This window comes from Onychomys torridus, chromosome 1, assembly GCF_903995425.1.
Source record: "Onychomys torridus chromosome 1, mOncTor1.1, whole genome shotgun sequence".
Classification (NCBI taxonomy): Eukaryota; Metazoa; Chordata; class Mammalia; order Rodentia; family Cricetidae; genus Onychomys; species Onychomys torridus.
In genome coordinates this window covers 52,758,061-52,778,433 of record NC_050443.1, presented here as the reverse complement: position 1 = coordinate 52,778,433, position 20,373 = coordinate 52,758,061, and the positions used below count along the sequence as shown (strand labels likewise).

Below are 20,373 nucleotides of genomic sequence, written 5' to 3'. Positions count from 1 at the left end.
ATCCATCAAGAGAATTTATGATAATTCCATGTAGTAAATTATCTCAAGTATTCCACTGAAAGCATCCAGACCAGGGCAAAGTTGACTTCCTCTGTGGTAGCTATTGAGGTAAGTAGGCTTTTCTGGACCAGGTAGTGGCTTTCCCCATTTCTTCCTACTCTTAAATACTTTCTCCTTTTTTTTTAGTCTCTCCTAACTTCCCACCTAGGATAGATGGTCCTTAGCTCCTTCTTAATGAATGGCTACCACAGGACAGGGGCTGGACACTGGCTTTAGAATTTCTCAGACTCTATGAGATAGCTATATTGAAATTAAGATTTATTAGAGGGAAGTTTGGACTCCTAATGGTTGGGTGATCTGCCTAGTCACAATTAGTTGTTGGGCCAGGATTTGATTTAAGGGCTTTCTGAGTTCAGGGCCCTGCTCTTTAACCATCAATCACACCAATTACACTCCTCTCCAGTTACAAACCTCCTGTCCCCAGAGCAGCCTGTAGAATGCTGTCTGTCTGACACCCAATTTACCCTATCTGTAACTCTTGTATCTGATTTCAAAACTGCTGCTTCCAGGAAAGGCAGTCCCGGTCTTCCCAGACAGAGCTCTCCACAGCCACCCACAGGCCTGCAGAGAGCAGAATGGAAACAGAGGAGGTGCAGGAGCAGCAAGGTTGACAAAGAAAAGAAACACAGCCTGAAGGGAGGAGGGGAAGACACGGGAAAGAAAAAAGGCCAGGATTTACTGAGCACCTGAGTGTCTTTAGGAAGTCTCTGAGTCCTTGGAACAGCTCCCAGGCCACAGGGCATGTCATCTTTGGAGAAGGAGGGTGAGGGAAAACAGCAGATCTGAATGACTGACTTCCACACATTAATGCACCTGTATGGCATAGGTTTCATAGGTTTAAAGCCTTGGGTACCTCTTCTTAGGGTTGGGGTGGTACGAAGGGAATTTATTCTCTGCCTGGTGGTCTTTTAAGGACGGAATGGGAGCTTCGTGAGGTTCTCTGAGCATCGGTGAAGAAAAAGTATTTAGTAACAAGTTTGCAAGACATATTCAGCCTCTTTCCTTCCTTTTGACTTTTAGGACACACCTTCCTTCCCCGTCAGCCAACCCAAACGAATGATCAGAGTAATCACCCTCTGCATGCCCAGCCAGCCTAGAGGACAGCCCAGGCTCCTTCCTGTCACACCTGGCAGAACCACCCGCAGCTGCCCACGCGCTAGCTGGGAGGCGGCTCCAAGGTGACGCCGACTTCCTCCTCCCCTTTAAGGCGGGGCTCACAAAGGGGTGGCCGAGGAAGTCACGCGGCCCTTGGGACACTCTTGTCTCCGCCGCATCAGGGCTGCTTGGTGCTGTCCTGAGCAGCGATCACGGCTACAAGAAACAGCAACGGTGGATCCCACGCAGGCGAGGGGCGCGCGCCAGCCCCGCTCTGCTGGACTGGGCATACAGTCTCAGACAGGTGAGGGTGGTGGCTGGTTGGTTCACCTGGCCACGCACAAGGGCCGGGTAGCAGGGTTCTGGACAGCCGGATACTGAGGCTGTAGTTCTGTCCTTTTAAAGCCCAGGTGGGGAGTTACTTACTTTGGGGGTCCAGGATGGGATGTAGTGGCGTTCCTAACCAGTGGTTGGCGGGTCAGAGTTCAGAGAAACGTCTTGTGGTTCAGAGGCAGACGTTAAGTATTGGCTAACTTGACAGGGCAGTCTGTCCCACAGCTCTTACCATTTTAAAGGCCACACACTCAGTCTCTCCAGAGTGCAGCGGAGTTATCAACCTATTGCTGCCAGAATTCGGGCTTTGCAGAGGTCAGTCCTTTGCTTGGACGGGCTTTGATGCACTCTGAGTTCCTGGAGATGGAGAGACCCGCTTTTCAGTCTTTGCACTGGCATTTGCTCAGTGGCAGAACTGCAGAAAGCCTTAGAGTAAGTATAGGTTCCAGGCTCTCAGCCACACTACAAAACAAAGCAAAGGCTAAGGATGACTGTAGTGAATTTGCGAGAAAATGTTCCTGCACTTAGTCCCCTAACGCTGTCCAGTTGTTAAACAGAGCTCCTTCCCTAATACTGTCTAGTTGTTAATAGAGCTCGGATGCCTTGACGATTTCCTGAGTTGAGTCTTCTCTGTTAATGGACGACCTCTTTTGCAGTTTGAGGATTCCAGCTGCACCTGCATGCTGGACCCTGTGTGTACTGGAAACTACAAGCCCAGGGCACTTAAGGTGTTAAGGAGCTTTTCCATGAATCCTGGGGCATTAGAACACTGCTTTCTCCAGGCATATGAAATTCTGTTGCTGTTTATTGTGCGGGGTCTCTGGATGATGATAATATTAGCATTCAGGCTTTAACTGGGTCGGCAGCAGTTCAACTAAACAAATACTGTATACCTGCTAAAGGCGAGCCTTTTAAAGACCAGGATGATCTAGGTTTTGGTAGCGTAGATGATAAGACAAGGGGTACAGCTTAGAACACTTACAGGTGGTGTTTAGAAAAGCCCAGGACCACATTTATAATTTACTTCAGTACTGTAACCACAGGGAAAAAAAGTACCATACAGGAAAAAACACAAGTCTGAGGAGGAGTACGTCATTAGCCATAGTGAAAAGAATGATGAAAATGATCATTAAAATAAAGTTGAGAATCAATGACAATCAATTATATAAAAGGCCACAGGCACTTTATCTTATGGCATGAAATCCACACATAGTAGATATCAGTCCCCCACCTGGAGGAGAAGCTGAGGCACAGAGCAAGGCAGTAATTTGGACAAGGAGGTTGACCTAGAAATGGAATGTGGGTACCTCTGTGTGCTGTTTTGATAGTCCATGCTGTTGTAAGATCAGATCATGTAGATCTGAAAGACTGGCTAGAAATTAGAATTCAGTCGTGTTCATAAAATCTGCTGCCTCAGAGGTTAAAGTAGGCTCAAGTGGATAAAGTGAGCAGGGGCTTTATTGTGATTGTGTTGGTAAACTGTGACCTACCTGGGACAAGTAGATGGACTGATATTTTTTAAAGGGAAAATTATCCTGTGACTTTTTTAGTCTACCTTAAAAGGATTAATATATGCAAGTGAGCCCAGTTACTAAAAATTCATATGTATTCTTTCTATGTCATACACTTACATGCTTTAACAGTTTAGCTTAATTTCTTTCCTTAGCTGGAAAGTGAATAAAAACCCTCACTGTTCCCTAGAAAGGACCTGTGTATGTATGTAAATCCATCTCTTATTAACAGATACATAATGTTAAAAGACTGCATTCATCTTTCCATCAGCCCATCCCAGGAAACTCAGCCCAGTGTGCAGATCTGGCAAGGAATCCTTAGGATCCCCATGTGACTTTTGTGTAGAATCCATGATAACTCTCCTAACCACATCTCCAAGTGCACACAAGTTAGAAAACTGACCTTCTAATTAAAGTTATTATGCTCTCTAAAATCAGTTAAGCTAGAACTCATTTTTTTTTTTTTGTCCAGGAGAATGTTTGCTTTCTTAAAACCCTTTCTGCAAACACTGTTAACTAAACACAAAAGTCAAAGCTGTTCACACTTCAATTATTTTTTTTTTTAGGTATTGCCACTTAACTGATGAGAAAGAGCTTTGCCTGTATAGAAAGATCAGGGGGGAATATTCTGCCTGGATCATGCTTCACATGAGTTTAGTTTCTCTATTTGTAGTGAAGTTGACGATACCCTAAACTCCTCTTTATGAGTCTTTAAAATTGTCTGTAGGAAATGTGTATAAACCCATGCTTGATTTGATTAAGGTGGTCCAGTAAAGATAGAGCTGGACAGATGATGAATTGGAGAAATTTCCAGAAAATCTAGAGGGCCAAAGTATGTCTGGACATTGAAGCTGTGATGTCTGAAGGCTTTGCGTATCCTGACAGGCAAAGAATTAGGCATTCTCTTGAAGAAAATCAATACAAAATTTGGGCATAAAAGTGAATATTTATTTAAATGAGGATGAAATAGATAAGAACTTGAGCATTTCTCTCTTTTTTGGGGGGGAGGTTGCAATCTTATTGGGTAATTTATCAGAACTGTTTACAGAGCAGTGCTTCCTGTTTCCACTCTGGCTTCCCTTCTCCTGAGACTACTTAGTTTCTACCAGATGCATGGATCATAGAGGCCTAAGGCTGAAGTTCCCGTATTCAGAATGAGTGAAGGGCAATTTAGTGTCTGGAGTCCAAGGACTCCATACCCTTGAACAGAGAAGAAGTAGCTGATGGGGTAGCATCAATTCCCAGATTGTTAGGGATTCTAAGCACATAGGTCTAAAGAACAACCCAGATATGACCTCTAAGGCCTTCCAGGGATCTTGCCTATTTAGTTACCATTTATGAAGGATTTTTGGTATGTTAAAGTGTGTTAGGAGCCTTATTGCTCAAGTCTCCTTGTCTCCAGGACAGGGCTTCACTGACCACAGTGCAGTGTAGATAGTGCCTTCTACAGGAAGGTTCTTTGTATGGTCAACTTTGGAATTGGTAGAGTTACTGCGTCTAAGGAGGGCTTTGTAGGCGAGCAGAGGGCTGCAGGGAGCCTGAATGTCTGTTGTTTCTTGCTGCTTTTAGTGATGTAATCATGTACCTTAGTCAATTCTCACGATATTCTTTCAGATCAGCAGCATGAGCACCTCTGAGATAGCTCCTTGGATGCACAACCTCAGAACCTACCCCAAGGCCCGGGTATTTTATCACAGTGACAGGGAAGTAATCAGTGTATTCAAACTTTAAACATCTGCAGTAGGAATGAGTCATATGAAACCCCCTCCCCAATATGGGAATCTGTCCCTAAAGAAAACCCTGGGAACCGGAGTGCTCATAAAATGAAAGAATGGTTTAAAAGGTACATCCAAAGAGTTTGTCGTGCCTGCCTTCCAGATTTCCTCCTTGCTACCCAACACAATACAGTGTGTTGGCATCCATGAACATTTCTCTGAGGCAGGATAAGAAAGGTGGGTGTCTGCTCCTGAATCCTACCTGAACAACTTTCCTTACTTTCGTGAATACATAAGATAGGCAAAGCCTTTTTGCTCTCTTCTTAAGTTTTCCCACCTTTGCATCAAAGCCCTGCCTCATTGTGAGGTTACACTAATGATTGAACATTAACATTTTTAACACAATGCAGGGCATGATATAAGGATGTGATACACCATAAACAAGGCAAGCTCCAGTGTTTACTATATATACGTCACTTATTTTAAATGCTTAGGGCCTGAAGAGTTTGGGATTTGATAATTTCTCATATGCTATAACATTTGCATATCTACAGTGAGATAGCTTAGGGTCTGAATTCAAGTTCAGTTGCAACTGAAGAGAGGACAAATTCTTTTGATTCGTGGTTTGAGAGGATACAATCTATCATGGCAGGGAAGGCATAATGGTGGGACCTACAAGCAGGTGGTTGCAGGTAGTATCAACAGACAGCTTAGGTGGACTTAGAGTCAGTTATAACCCTTAAGACCCACCATCCCAGGCCGCAACCCACTTCTTCAAGGTAGGTGCCACCTCCTAAACATTAAGCAGTGCCACCAGCTGGAGACCAGGTGCTCAATACATGAATTTATGGGGAATATTCCACACTCAAACCCCAATAAGTAGTGAATGGACATACTTGCATAACATGGGAAAGTCCTTTTCTGGAGCCATATTATGACCTAATAGTATGTCTCCAGTGAGTTTAACTGGGAGTAGTAGTGATTATGGAGGTTGACTTTCTTTAGATATGCCAAGATCTGACCTGAATTTGGGCTCAGGGTAGAACCAAGGACCTCCTGCATAAAGGGCAAGTTTTTCATGTTAGACTTTTCTGAAATCAAACCCTCTCCCCCAACCATAGAGGACTTGAAGGTGATGCGTATAACCATTGTGTGTTGAAAGATGTACAGAAGAGCTGTGCCTTGTGTTTTCACAGCTGTGAGGTTTTTTTTATTTCTCTATCTTCTTGAAAACAAATATTCACGTTTAATCTCAAAATAGCCTCAAATAATCAAGCTGCATAAGTAAGAATAGATAGTTATGGATATAAGTATATGTGAGGACCTACAGAATGATGGTGCTTTTGATTTTGAACTTCAGGTTACTGTCCTTGCTTTTCCTGCAGCTGCAAACATTGAGTTTATGATGGACAGCAGTGTGTACTTTTGATAGCCTCCGCTGTTTCATCTTCATATTCCTTTTTGCATGTGTTCAGTCAGTTGTGGCTTGTCTGGTTGTGAGGTGACTGTGGAGTTCAGGAGGAGATGGGGTCAAACGTAACCTTTTCTGATGTAACTGATTAGGTGAGTACTGGCTCTGCAGTGTCTCCTGTTCTGACACTGTTTAATGACATGTTATTGTCATTCAGGGTTTAAGCCTGTTTGCTGGGCTTGAGACAGTGGGGGATCTGGAGGTGTGGATATATTTGAGAGAAAAGTAGATTTACAAGGGTGACTAGGTGAATGGGGGTGATGAGGACAAGGAACATCTTGGTCTCAAGAGGGGATTTGTATCAGTGTGGGAGGAAAAGAATTGTGAGGTCCATGAACCCTGTGTTTGAAATGACTGTGTGACCCAAGGCAGAGAGGATTGGGAACCATACAGAAGTCTGCTATCTAGGAGTTGTACAATGCAGAGATTTGAAACAATGGGTCTCTAGGTAATAGCTTAATTACTGTCTAGTTATCACCTGGTTGAATAATGCAGTTGCCATGACAACCAAGGGAACCAATTGAATACAATTCTACAACTAAATGATAGAAAGTGGGCAAATTAGAAGGGGGTTGCAGAGGATATGTGACTATCCCTCTCTCTGGCTAGGAAAGCTGCTAACACATTCCACTTTCTTTGAAGTTAGGTTGGAAGAAGTTGATTCCTGCCCTTTCCTTAGAAACTGGGGATGTATTCTCTACTCCCATTGACCTTTACCACATTCCAAAGCTAGAAAAAACTCTCTTTGAGGAAAAGTCAACCAGAGCTGGCCACAGCAGTGGTGGTGTGAACAGGGAGATTGTTGAAGGCTAGCTTTCAGAATCTGATGGTGTAAAAATTTCATGTCATTTTTAGAGCCCATTTCCTATGGTGCAATGCCTTCCTTACTCAGCCGTGATGCAGAGCAGAGGGGCTTTGTCCTGCCCCACCTTGGTATGTCAGCCTGTGTTGACTACCTAAGGGAGGCCTTACCCTCTATGAGGATGGGGTGGATGTGGGATGGGGGGAGGTGGGAGGAGAGTGGGAGAGAAGGGGAGGGAGAGGGTATAGGGGTTGGCATGTAAAATGAAAAAAAAATTAAATAAAAAAAATTCACATAATTTTCATATTAAAAACCTTAATTTTCCTCTTCTCTATCATGTATTTCATAAAATTATGGTTTTTTTTTATGTGACACAGATTGAACGCATTGTGTTGTTGATGCTAACATAATTCAGGACAACTTTTTAAAAGCAGAATGCGTAGATAGTCTTAGATGCACAGAGTTAAGTAGAAAGCTGTTTGAAATATGCTAAAAAGTTCCAGAAATGAAGATTTGATCTTATTTGATCATGTCTCATGCACACTATACTAAAACAATAGATCTCCATCACTTTAGAGCTTATGGCACAGGATGGGAGCTAGACATTTCTCATTGAGTGACCCTCAAGTGCTGTTCAAGATAAGGGGCAGGTGATATGGGAGCTGGTGGTGAAGGGCAACCTCTAAGCAGAGCTGCTGACCATGGGAGGAAGCAACAGGTGGGGTGGTTAGGCAGGGACACAAGGAGGAAGTTTGCGAAGCACCCTGGATGGATGCTTTTGAGGAACTGCAACCTCGGTTGTTTAGTTTCAGCATTGTTAACAAAAGTAAGCAAATGAAAAAGAATATCCATGAGAGATCTGTGAGCTGAGAGTGACCCCAAAAGAAAATACAAAGTGTATGTGTGTGGCAAATACCATGTTGTGAGAAATGCTGCAATGAGACTTCTCAGTACCAGAGACAAAGGAGAGGACACTAGCTAACACGATCCCCTTAAAGAGCAACCACAGAACACCACACCTTTCAACCCCAACGGGATGATGATTGTGTAACACTAATTGGGTTCGTGCATGACAGGCTATTTTCCAACATTATAAAACATATTAGGATTTTAGATACAGAACCTCTTGGTATATCAGTCCTGAACATTATATTTCTTGAATCATAATAAGCAGCATTATTGCTACAGTAGCTTTGCTTTGAGTTAAAGATAAGCATCTATTGGAATAAATCAATTAGCTCAGATTCCAAGATGATGTTCTTTGGGGACACAACTTCTAGGGTCAGCTCTTGCACCCCCTGTTTTTTGTCCCATGAGTGAGTGATAGCCCAGAGGTAAGGGAAGCTTATTCCCCTCATGTAATTAGTTGGTGACCGAGTCTGTTTGGTAGAATGGGTCTGTAGCTCTCTGTCTACACATGTCTTGTCATTCTGTGCTCAAATGTCTCTTGCTCTTACCTAAGCAGGCACCATGAGGGAAGCTTATTCCCCTCATGTAATTAGTTGGTGACCGAGTCTGTTTGGTAGAATGGGTCTGTAGCTCTCTGTCTACACATGTCTTGTCATTCTGTGCTCAAATGTCTCTTGCTCTTACCTAAGCAGGCACCATGTTGAGCTTGCTCTGCCTCCCCTTCCTTCAACATGACCACCTCTCCTTCCCTTCTTATCTTCTTTCTGGTATGTTTGCATTCTAATGTCCTTCCATGAAGCTGAGTGTTAGGAATGCTATAGAAATCCTTGGTAGAAGTCACCTTCAGCATTTGGGACTTGTCTGAACAGGTAGGTTTGTCGACATTTTTTTCCTTCCCTTAAAATTTCAGGTGAGCTGGCAAAGCCAAGGTAGAATGAGAAGAAAGGTTCCCAGGAAGTTGTCTTTGTTAATATTTAATAAGGCATGGGAGGGTTAGGAAGGCACATTATGAATTGTCTTTAAACTTCATGAACTTTTAATGCGTAAAACAACAACAAAAAAGTTTGAACAAGCGGGTGTTGCTCAGGTCATTTGTAACAGATTGACAAGTTTGATTGCATTATCATCTACTTCCTCTCTGACATCCATCCTCGGGTCAGTTTCTAGCTTCATTGTAAATCCAGGCTACCACTTGACTGATTGCATGGCTTCTGTGTTCCATTGTCAATACATACTTTCCGTCTGCAGGTTTCAACTTTGCACTTGGTGCTTTTTATAGATGACAGAGCATACAGAGTCATCTGGTGTGTTTTGCATTCTGTGTACTCACTCTCCCAAGTCGCTGGGCCTCTACCTGGGGCAGCTTTCTCTTAGTCTTTTTGCTCTGAAGGATCCCTACTCAGCAGGAATCACTCTCATTTGACTGAAGACAAACACGTACAACTTACAGGTACAAATAAACAAGGAGGTTGGTGTTCAGGCCAATATTTGTTTGTTTAAGTTTTACTCGATTATTGCATTTCAAATGCTCTCTGTTTTAGTTTTTCTCCTCTGTATTACTACGTTTTTTTTAAAGTTTAAATGTTACCTTCTTTTTTTTTTTTAATTAAGAAAAATTTCCATTCATTTTACACACCAACCAAAGATCCCCCTCTTCCCTCCTCCTGTTCCTTCCCCACGCCCCTCCACAAAAAGGTAAGGCCTTCCATGGGGAGGCACATCCAGTCGGGGGGAGTCCAAGCCCTTCTCCCTGCCTCAAGGCTGCATGAGGTGTCCCATCATAGGTAATGGACTCCAAAAAGCCTGCTCATGTACCAGGGATGGATTCTGATCCTATCGCCAGGGGGGCCCACAATCAGATCAAGCTACACAACTGTCTCACTATGCAGAGGGCCTAGTCCAGTTGGAACAGGGGTGGAGTGGGAAAGCAATGAAAGAGATACCATGATAGAGTGAGACATCATGGGGATGGAGAGAAACCCAGTGCTAGGGAAGTTGCCAGGAACCCCCAAGGATGACTCCAGCTAAGACTACTAGAAATAGTGGGGAGGGTGCCTGAACTGAACTGGCTTGCCCCAGTGATCAGGTCGGTGAATACCCTAACTGTCATCACAGAACTTTCTCCAGTGACTGATGGAAGCAGATGCAAAGATCCACAGCCAGTCACCAGACAGAGCTCCAGGCATCAAGTCAAAGAAAGAAGAGGGATTCTATGAGCAAGTGCATGAAGATCATGATGGGGAAAGCTGCAGAGATGACCAAACCAAACCAGTGGGAACTCAAGAAAGTTGGATCAACTGCTGTAGAGCATGAATGGGACTGGTCTGCCTTACTTCTTAGTGACATGCAAGAGTCACAAGATGAATCACAAGACTTCCAGGTCACCAAGACTCATTCAGCTGCTATTTCAGGATTCCATTTGCTTGTTCAATTATGAAGAGGCTGGTTGGTCCATTCATTCTCAGGTTCAATACCCAAGCTAACACACTTCAAAGCATGAGAGAAAAAAAATGATGAAAATGCCACATTGATGAAACCCTTGAGAATCCTGCTGACTCTGCTGTGGAGAAGAGTGTGCATTTATTTGATGTTACACAAAACACACAAATGAGTGTGCGCCTGCACAAGCACACGCATACACACATTTTTAGATTACTTTCTTGCCAGATTTTGAGTACCCAAAGCTTAATGTTTTTCAATGTCCCTTCTTAATCTGACCCAGCTGATACTGTAAACTCCTGATTGTTCAAATGGATTTGTGAAAAACAGCTGCCATATTTCATGCTTGATTGTTCATAAAAGATTAACTCACTCTATGTGTTTCTGTTAGATGATGTAAGCTTTTAAATATGAACAGAGGTTGACATTTCAAACCTCTGAAAATATCCTTGCCATTGATTTAATTAGATGCTGATCTACACAACCATCAACACTTGGGTACATTTATCAATTGAGTCTTTTTAGTATCTTCACTGCTCAGCTGTGGTTAATGTTCCAGATGTTCCAGTCTTAGAGGGTGGGCACTATTCTTATTCCCAGAAAGGCCTTGGAGCCATGACTCAAGGACCTTCCTTTTTAGAAGACCTAGTCTGTAACTTCTTAGGATACAGCAGTGGATGCTCCAGCTAATAGGTTTTAGTGGGAAGTGAGATAAAATTAAAGCCCCCACAACCCATACTTCAAGCTCCGTGTGCCTTTGAGAAGGACACAGCTTGTGGTTTGTAGTAGTTCCAATAAGTAGCCAGCTCACTTAAGGTGTGTTATGAGGGCTGGGGAGATGACTCAGAAGGGGAGGTATTTACTGTATGAGCAGATGAGGACAAGTGGGTCCCTGAAACCCTTGTAAAAGCCAGATATGATGGCCCATGTTTACACTTCCAGTGCTGGGGAGGTGGAGACAGGCAGATCCTGGAAGCTGACTAGTCAACCAACCTAGTCCAATGATGAACTTCAGGCTCTGTGAGAGACCCTCTCTCAAGAGATAAACGATAGAGGAAGACACCCAACACCGACTTTTGACCTTCACAGACAGGCATATGCGAATGCATGTGCACACACTATTTGATACTTTTGTTAGCCCCCCCCTTTTTTTTAAATATAATTTTTGCCAACTTGTAATTCTGTATGTCTGTTTGTAGGAGTTTAGAAGTTTTCCTTCATTTGGACTGACAACCTGAATCTATCTGCCTGGTCCAAAAGCCAGTCTTCTGGCAATTAGTCCTTCCCCTGTGACTGTGGGTGAGCACCAACTGACCTAGTGTTTATGAAGAATTTGGTAGCATTGCTGCTTTCTCAAAGAATGGCAAAGCATGGCTTGAAATGGTACACAGCAGAATCCCCTTCATGCTTACCTTTCCACTGTTGGCTGAAGTATGAATATCTAAGTTCCCTTTTCAGAAGTGAGCACTAGAAAGTATGTAGTTGTCCCTTTACGGAGAAGGACTAGTCTGGGCTGAGTCACAGTTCGTTGCGTGCTTTCATGCACAATAACCATTTTCTAATGCATGCCTCTTAAATAAATGTGTTCAGTTTTAAATGGGTAGGGAGACAATAGGCCATTTTTGTTGTCATTAAGGAAGAAAACCCTTCCAGGGGCTGGAGAGAATTCTCAGTGGCTAAGAGCACACACTGTTCTTTCAGAGGACCGGTGTTTGGTTTCCAGAATGGCTTCAAGCACCCACTTCAAGAAGCTAACACTGCCAGGAACTCCAGCTCTAGGAGCTCTGAGCTCTCCCGTCTCCCCAGCCACCTGCATTCATATGCGCATACCTGCACACAAATGGGCATGCGTGTACATAATTGCAAAATTTATAAAATACACTTGTACTGGAACATGAGGATAGTTAAATAAAAGAAAAAGACAAACTTTTGGATTTGATTAACATTTTGAAACCTTAAAATGTCTGACATTTACTATCAGATTCTAACAGATTCTCTGAAGTCAGAAAAACTTGTCCAGTTATGTCTGCTTAAGCTGAAAAAATATCTCTAGATTGTTGTCTCAGTTCAGTGTGTCTTCCAGATGGTGCCCTCTGAGGCAGGCATGAGGTAGACCAAAAGTTAAGAAACTTCCATGCCAGGAGCCCAGTTTTAGAGGCTCATACTGTCTGTACCCTCTTAAAGTTACCATCGCCATGCTGATGAGAAGAGGCTTGCTTTTGGACTCAGGGTAAATCAGAGTTCAACTATCAACTATGGCAGATGCTAGCTGTGGACTTCACTGTCTCAGTATTTTCTCTTATAGATGAGTCGTGAAAATCCTTACATGGTGGTGTTGTAAAGATCAGCAATGGTGGCTGGGGGAGAGTGCCTAGTAAATGATTTGGGTATTGCTTAAGTTGTTCTTTCACATGGAAGACAGAGTCTGGCTACTCAGGATTCAGCAGCATATTGAGGACTTGGGGAGCAAATGCCCAGTGTCCCCAAAGCTTCAGGCTGTTATACTATGTTTTTTGTCACTCTCTAACCTGTGCAGGAAAGAAGGCATGATATTAAATTATTGCTTTAAAACAATAACAATGGCAGCACCCAACTAAGATCCCTGTTAGGAGACAAAAATTAAAAATTGAATTCAGTCCATGTACTCAACTTGAGGCCCCCGGTTTTAAAGATGGAGTGTTAGCTGTTTGTCTCCTAAGAACTCATCTGAACCTTTTAGACAGCTGCTCCACTTATAAGATGTTTTCCTCTTTTTGTATTTTAAACTAAATCTGAGTTCGGAAAGCTGATAGCAGACATGAGCGTCCTATCCAAAGTGCTGAATTTCGTGTCTTCTTGCTGAGTACAGTATAAGTCAGTGAAAACTAGAGCACGCCTAAGCCAAATTTGACAGTTTCCTGGAAGACCAAATTGAGTCAGTGGCTTTGCTGGACTCATACCTCTACTTTTATAATTGCCATGGAAGGGTTGATTGTCCATGATCTCATGTTTATATGGGGCAAAAGTGAAGAGAGAAATAGCTCTTAGTCTCAAAAAGTTGGTCTCAGATGGATCTGATGATTCAGACATGTGAATCCAGGTACATGGAAGTGGAAGACTGAGGCAGGAGGATCGACATATCACGATCTGTCTGGACAACTTAGTGTCCAGACATCTCATGTCTCAAAATCAAAAGTTAAAAATGGGCTGAGGATAGCTCAGTGGTTCAGCCCTTTCCTGGTAGGCATAAGGCCTCAGGTGAAATTCCCAGTAGAGGGATTGAAGAAAGAGAGGAGAAAACATGTCTCCACAGAAAAGTAGGATTCCTCTTCATGAGAATATCCATGCTAATGTCTTGGGTACAGAGAAAACTTTAAAGTCTTGTAAACTGCTTAGATCAGAAAGGAGGGGAACTGTGTCCTGATGTGCAGCATAGGAGGAAGAAAACTATTGTGCAAGGCTTGTCATGGTTGCTGGGACAGGTTTACTGTCCACCCCCCATGGCCTCCTTGGATTGTAAGGTGATTTGCAATACTGAGTGTGTTAGGGAAAGACAATATGACATAGTGTCACCTCCTGGGATCCAGGAATCAGGTGATGGAGACCTGGGGACAAGGCAGCATCATGATCAAGAATATAAAGCTGTGTGGCTGAGCCTGGTTCTTACTGACTATATGCCAACTTGCATAAAGCTTTCTATGCTTCGGCTCACCAATCAGTGAAATAGAGGCTGTTAACAGGGTTATGAGGATTATATGACAATATCCCTAAAGAGCTTGTTCCTTACGCCTGCGGCATCATTTCCTCACTGTGAGGAGTATCTACAGTCACTATAGTTTCCCATCCTCATGGTGAGGAAGCTTATTTTCGCATTAATGAACCATTACATGCCCTGTTGGCTTACCTCAATAGACCCTAAATAATTGCTTCATATTTAAAACTCATTTACAGCATTATATCTCAGCAGGAAGATTTCTCGGATGTTGCTAATCACTCTAGGCTTTTTCCATGTGGATCCTCTGAGGTGCATTGAAAAATGCACATTTGGGAGTGATCAGTTTAAGCCATTACAGCAGAGTATCTTCTTCATTGAGCTGACAGCCACACTGATGAAATCAGAGTGGTGGGGAAATCAATGTGACTTTTCTGAAAGATCGACACTTTTAATATGGAGAACAGCACTCTACACCTCATCATTTGAGAAAAGTTGCTATAATAGAAAGCCATGTAAATACTTTCCTAGAGAATTGACCACAAGCTTTGCTACTGAATAATCTCCTTGGTTGTTGTGAGACAAAAGTGACATGGTCTTGACAAATGTCACTTGAATTAATCACTGACAAGTTTAGAAATAGAATATAAATAGAAATATCATATAAGCATGGGGACTATTCAGTAATTAGTATTTTAGGAACTTTGGTGTGTATGTCCACGTGGGTGTACATGCATATGCATGTGTGTGTGAGCATGGAGTATACATGGTTCATTTGAATCCACTTGTAGGCATTTTCTGGAAGGAAAATAGAAGGTATATGCTTACAGATTTTGGGCTCACGTTCAGCTCTAGGAACCTTTAGTTCTCAGCTGAGTCTTTGCCATGGGTTATGCATGCCTTACTCTGTTAAGGAAGTCAAGGACTTCATGGCCCACCTATTAACTGAAATTTTGTTATGAATGGCAATAATCGGAGTAGAGTGTTTATTATTAAATGACTTGCAAAATGCAGATGGGATGTGCAGTGGGTAAAACACACTCCACACTTACATGGCTACTCTACTGCACTTCCTCCTGGGCATCTAATGGGGCTGTGAGAAGGTTAATGATTGTTATTGGTCTGATCTTCTTAAATCTGTGCACAAATCTACTCGTGTTTCTCGTTATGGAGCAATACATTTTCCCTACAGCCTATGATTTTAAAAAGCTTAATGGTTATGATCCCTGTTAGGTTGATAGGATACACTGGTCTCTAGGCAGGCTTGGGTTTATGGTAAATATTTAGTCATGATGCTAGTAGATTTAATTGTCTGGATACACTCACCCTTCTGCCTTTCTACCCCTCTGTCCATCTGTCCATCTGCCTATTTGTCTAATTGAAACATAACTGTGATGCATTAAGTATTTATGTGAAGCATGAAAATATGCTCATCCCCTCCCAAGTTCATATATCATTGGGATTAGAAGTAGATTGGGAGATTAAGTAAATAGACTATGTGATTATTTTGGATCATCAGGTCCATGATAGATGTCAGCAGGCATTACACAAGACATTACTGGGCAGAGGTACTCCTTCATAATAGAAGGTGGGGCTTGGTGTTAGGCCTATGGGAGGAAACTCAGGGAGATGACCTTTTCTCTGAGACCCTAGAGAGCCAGTGTTTGATTTGTGGCTGGGGCATGTTACATAATGGCATGGAACCAATGATAGAATTGCTAGATTGTCACTTTAAAGGTTGGCACCCATGTTCTCTTTGTTCTGGTTCTGCAGCATTCTTCTTCATGTGGACTGGATAGGACAGGATAGGACTGGGTAGGATTTGGACCTTCTGAATATGAGGAGTCTCTTCCAGCATGGCCTTTGCCATGGGTCAGTGGAGCCTTCTTCCCTGCTATAGCCAATGTCAACTGAACTTTGTGCCGCCTGGGACCTCACCTGTGTTTACTTGCCACCGACAATGGTTGGATAGGCAAGCCCTGGGCTGCAGCTAGGCTTGGAATTCATTTACCTTCCTGCCTAAAACATGTACTCTCCTGCTTGGTGCTCTTAGCTCTGGGAAAAGTAGGCACTGTCTTGTCGGCCTCCCGCTGTCAAGGTTCAGCCCACTCACATCAAGACACCTGCTGGAAATGACAGCTCCCTCTACTTTCATTTTTAACTTGCCAACTCTGGAGGCCTTTCTAGCCATTTCTATTATTAATGGAATTTGAGTTGTAGCATGTGTTTTTGGAAAAGCAATATAAGCAGTGGGTGGAGCTCAGTAAAAGTGAGAGTGTCTGAATTAAGGTCCTTCAAGACTTGTCAGTGAGCCGGGCAGTGGTGGAGCATGCCTTTAATCCCAGCACTTTGGAGGCAGAGCCAGGCGGATCTCTGTGAGTTCGAGACTAGCCTGGACTACCAAGTGAGTTCCAGGAAAGGCGCAAAGCTACACAGAGAAACCCTGTCTCAAAAAACCAAAAAAAAAAAAAAAAGACTTGTCAGTGAAGGAAACATCCATTGTCGCAAATTCTGTTGCAGAGTTTTGAGGAATTCTCTGTATTTTTTTTTTTGTTGTTGTTGTTGATTAACTGTGTACAGAAAAGCATAATATGATTTCTTGAAGTGTATAGATTTATAGCTTTATAAGAAAGCAGAAATTTACTTAATTATTGAAATTCAACTTCAATCCTATTCAAGACTTTGAATTGTACCAGCAGACATTTGCACTTGCTGTTTTCTAGAACAGTTTGGATGGAGACAAAAAAAAATGCAACATTTTATTGTGAATAAGTCAGCATTATAAAAAATGAATGATGAAACATATTAAATAGGCTATATTCACTTTCCTGCCACATACCTGTGTGGTGTTATTAACCATCTTTTTATAAGCATCTTATACTTTAGAATATTACAATCTCAATTAATATACATGGATATTTCTGTCTTGACTATGGGAAAAGAACTCATTTGATATGTTATATTTTAGTCACCAGTGTCTCTTAAATTGATGGTTTTATGCTTGATTTTTGTGTAAAATCTGTTTTGATATTAGTGTTGAGACAGCACCAGGCAGGTTCATGTCTTTGAAGTTCCATTTCATACTGAGCCCTAGAACCTTCTGGAACATAGCTGCTGATGCAACTGCTTTGAGTTCCTCCCGGTCGTCCATCAGAAATCTAGGCATTGTGATGGTGAAGAGCACACCTTCCCACATACACAAAACATCACTGCACACAGGTGTTTTAGATACACTTATCACACATACACATAATGCCTATACTAAAAAGTATAAAAAATAAAAGTGGAAAAAAATCAAATATTTTTCTGTCTTGGAGAGGGGTCAGCCATTATTAGCAAGTAGGTGTTCCATGTCTGTGGTTAAGCCGTGATAGACATACCATCTCAGAGAATTGCAAATATTGTTTAGCTGTGGCTTTGTGGATTTTCCATTTACAAATGTCATTGGTGATTTTTCAAGTTGCTTCCTAGAGCTTGAGGATAATTTTTAATGGCTGGTTTGGTAAGTGAACTAAGAAGTCTTTCCTGTGTCTAGTCATGAGCCTGTCTTCAAACCTGTGCCCCTTAATGATCCTCATGGGCCACATCTCCTAGGCCTGCCATTTATTTACTTTCAATTTCCCCACTTGTCATCTTGAGCAAACCCAGACAGACATCCTAGTTTTCACCTCTGACCATGGAATTCTCTAAAGTTTCATATGGTGTGCATGCATTGGGGTTTGGGACAGAGGTTGTGAACTGGGCACTTTCATGTGGAATTTCCTTAATTTAGTCTAAATCTAAATAAAAAAAAATAAGGTAAAGCCAGTGTCCCCAAAGAATCAACACTGGAATTATTTGGGAAACACAATATAGATAAATTTTTTTTCCTCAATACTACTAGGACCTGGGTTGCCCATTTTTCCCTTATATTAGCCTAGTGAGAGTTGTTTTCTTAGATTCATGAGATAATGTGTTCCCTAGAAGGTAAAATTACTCAGAAAATTAAAAGAAAAGTGTTCTTATATATATATATTTATATCTGTGTGTGTGTGTGTGTGTGTGTGTGTGTGTGTGATTTCTGATGGACAACCAAGAGGAACTCTCTCTCTTTCTCTCTCTCTCTCTCTCTCTCTCTCTCTCTCTCTCTCTCTCACACACACACACACACACACACACACACACACACAATGCTTTTTAATGAAATTGAGCGTAACTGAACTGAGTTAGCAAATACACAGCAGAGCTAAGCAAGTTTATAATAAATTTGGCCCACCAAAACTGTCTCCATTGTGCTGCGTATTGATAGCATGGGGAACAGCAAAAGTGTCCTTGTCATTTAGTTTAAGCAAACATTGAAATGAAAAGTGTTCCATTGACTTGCACACTAATGTAAGAAGGCTGATGGTGGAACACAATTAAGAAATAGTGGTCCTGGATCCTGGGAAGATATTCAGTAGGCAAAGTACCTGCTGTACAAGCAAGGGGACCTGACTTTGGATCCCCAGCACCTAAAAGCCAGGTGCTGCAGCACATGTCTGTAACGCCAGTGCTGGCGGGATAGAGACTGACTGGTACTGGGCCCCTTTTGGTTAGTCAGTCTAGCCAGCACAGCAGTGAGGTCCAGATGCAGTGAAAGGTACTGGCCCAAAAGCACAAGATAGAGAGCAATAGAGGAGGTGTCCTGACCTTGACCTCTGACCTCCAGACATATGGAAAGGTAAGCACATCCACACACAGAGAGACACACACAGATAATAAAAACATAAAAACCAACCAAAAACCAATAATATAAAAAAATACCAAAACATCACCCCCTAAAAAAAATCCCTAAATGATGGAGTCAGTTTTATGACTGGGATATTTCACTTAGCACAATGCTTTCAAAGTTTACCAATATTGTAAAATCATAACTAGTTACAGTATTTACTTTTTCCTCCTGAGTAATATTCTTTTTCACGGCCATGAGCATTTTGGTTTTTTTTTTTTGTTGAGGATTTCTTTTATCTGTTGCCTACTCACAATAATAGTAGCAACATTAACATGCACACTCATTTCTGTGTCTCTGCCTTCAATTCTTTTGGGTATATATGCTGACCTGGAATTTCTCTATATAAATCTTTATATAAGATTTAATATTTTGGGAACTGCCTATATAATTTTCTAAAAACAATTATCCATGATACATTCCCCAAATAGTTCACAAAGCTTGTAGTTTGTCATGTCCTTGCCCACTCTAGGTATTTTCTGTTTGGTTGTGGGCTTTTCTTAGTGCGCGTGAGGTTCCTGTGACTTCCAGTCAGCTTTCTCTGATGATTAATCACGCTGAGTGCAACTTTTTCCAAAAGTTTAATATACATTCAATCCTTGACTCAGAAGTTTCAGTGAAAGAAAATTACCTGGAAAATCAAAAGATCTGGATTCTAGCCACGATTCCACATCTCATTAGCCATTTGACCTTCAATTCTGTTTAACAAGTGTTAATTAGACCACTACCAATGGTTAATCACTGTACCTCATACCAGAGAGAAGAGAAAAATGAGTGACAAGATTTCCATTCATTTCTGTTTACAGTAATGAAAGTGCTTTAAAAAAGCTTCCATCTGTAACCTCAGTCCTTTTTAAATCTCTAACTGGCACCTAAAATTGTAGACGTGACATAAATTCTCTTCAGACATAGGTAGGATTACCTGCAATTAAAATAATATATGAGAACTATAACAGATAAGTTATAAGATGTCAGAGGCCTAAGGTCTGTGATCTAAAACAACAGCAACAACAACCACAAACCCCAAACAAAATCTCTATAAACTGAAATTTTGAATGAAAAATTCGTGCTTCTTATTTCTTTGTATTTCTTTCTCTATGGCCTTTGGTACAGAAATACAAGAAACAGTGGGAATAGGAGCTATCCCAGGTGCACAAGCTGGCTTTTTGGAGCCCATTACCTGTGGTGGGACACCTTGCTTGGCCTTGATGAAGAGGTGAGGGGCTTGGTCCTGCCTCAACTGAACATACCAGGCTTTGTTGACTCCCCATGGGAGCCCTTACCTTTTTGGAGGAAAGTGTGTGGGGTGGGTTGGGGTTGGGGAAGGCTTGGGGGAGTGGGAGGAGGGATGAAAGGGTGATCTGTGGTTGTTATATAAAATGAATAAAAAAAATTCTTAAATTAAAAAAAAATGAAATACAGTCTTAAGTATTTATACCTTAAAGTTAATTTGATTTTATACCATTTCTCTATATATGGCTAATTAAAAAATACTTAATCTATCTTAACCAGTTGATGCCATTTATTACATCTCCATAGTTTGAGATTGGAGTTTCTGTCTTCTATTTTAAACTAAGCTTTTGTACAAGATTGCTCCTAC

At 41.9% G+C, this 20,373-nt stretch overlaps 1 protein-coding gene across 2 annotated transcripts in view; it reads left to right on the top strand.

Annotated features, from left to right (window-relative positions):
* Positions 1-1,301: 1,301 nt before the first annotated feature.
* The window catches only part of Mctp2 (multiple C2 and transmembrane domain containing 2), a 240,556-nt gene continuing 221,484 nt past the window's right edge, over positions 1,302-20,373 (top strand). For both annotated transcript variants that reach the window (XM_036173220.1, XM_036173212.1), the window contains exon 1: positions 1,302-1,459. The gene's annotated coding sequence lies outside the window, so the exon portion shown is untranslated. The remainder of the gene's footprint in view (positions 1,460-20,373) is intronic.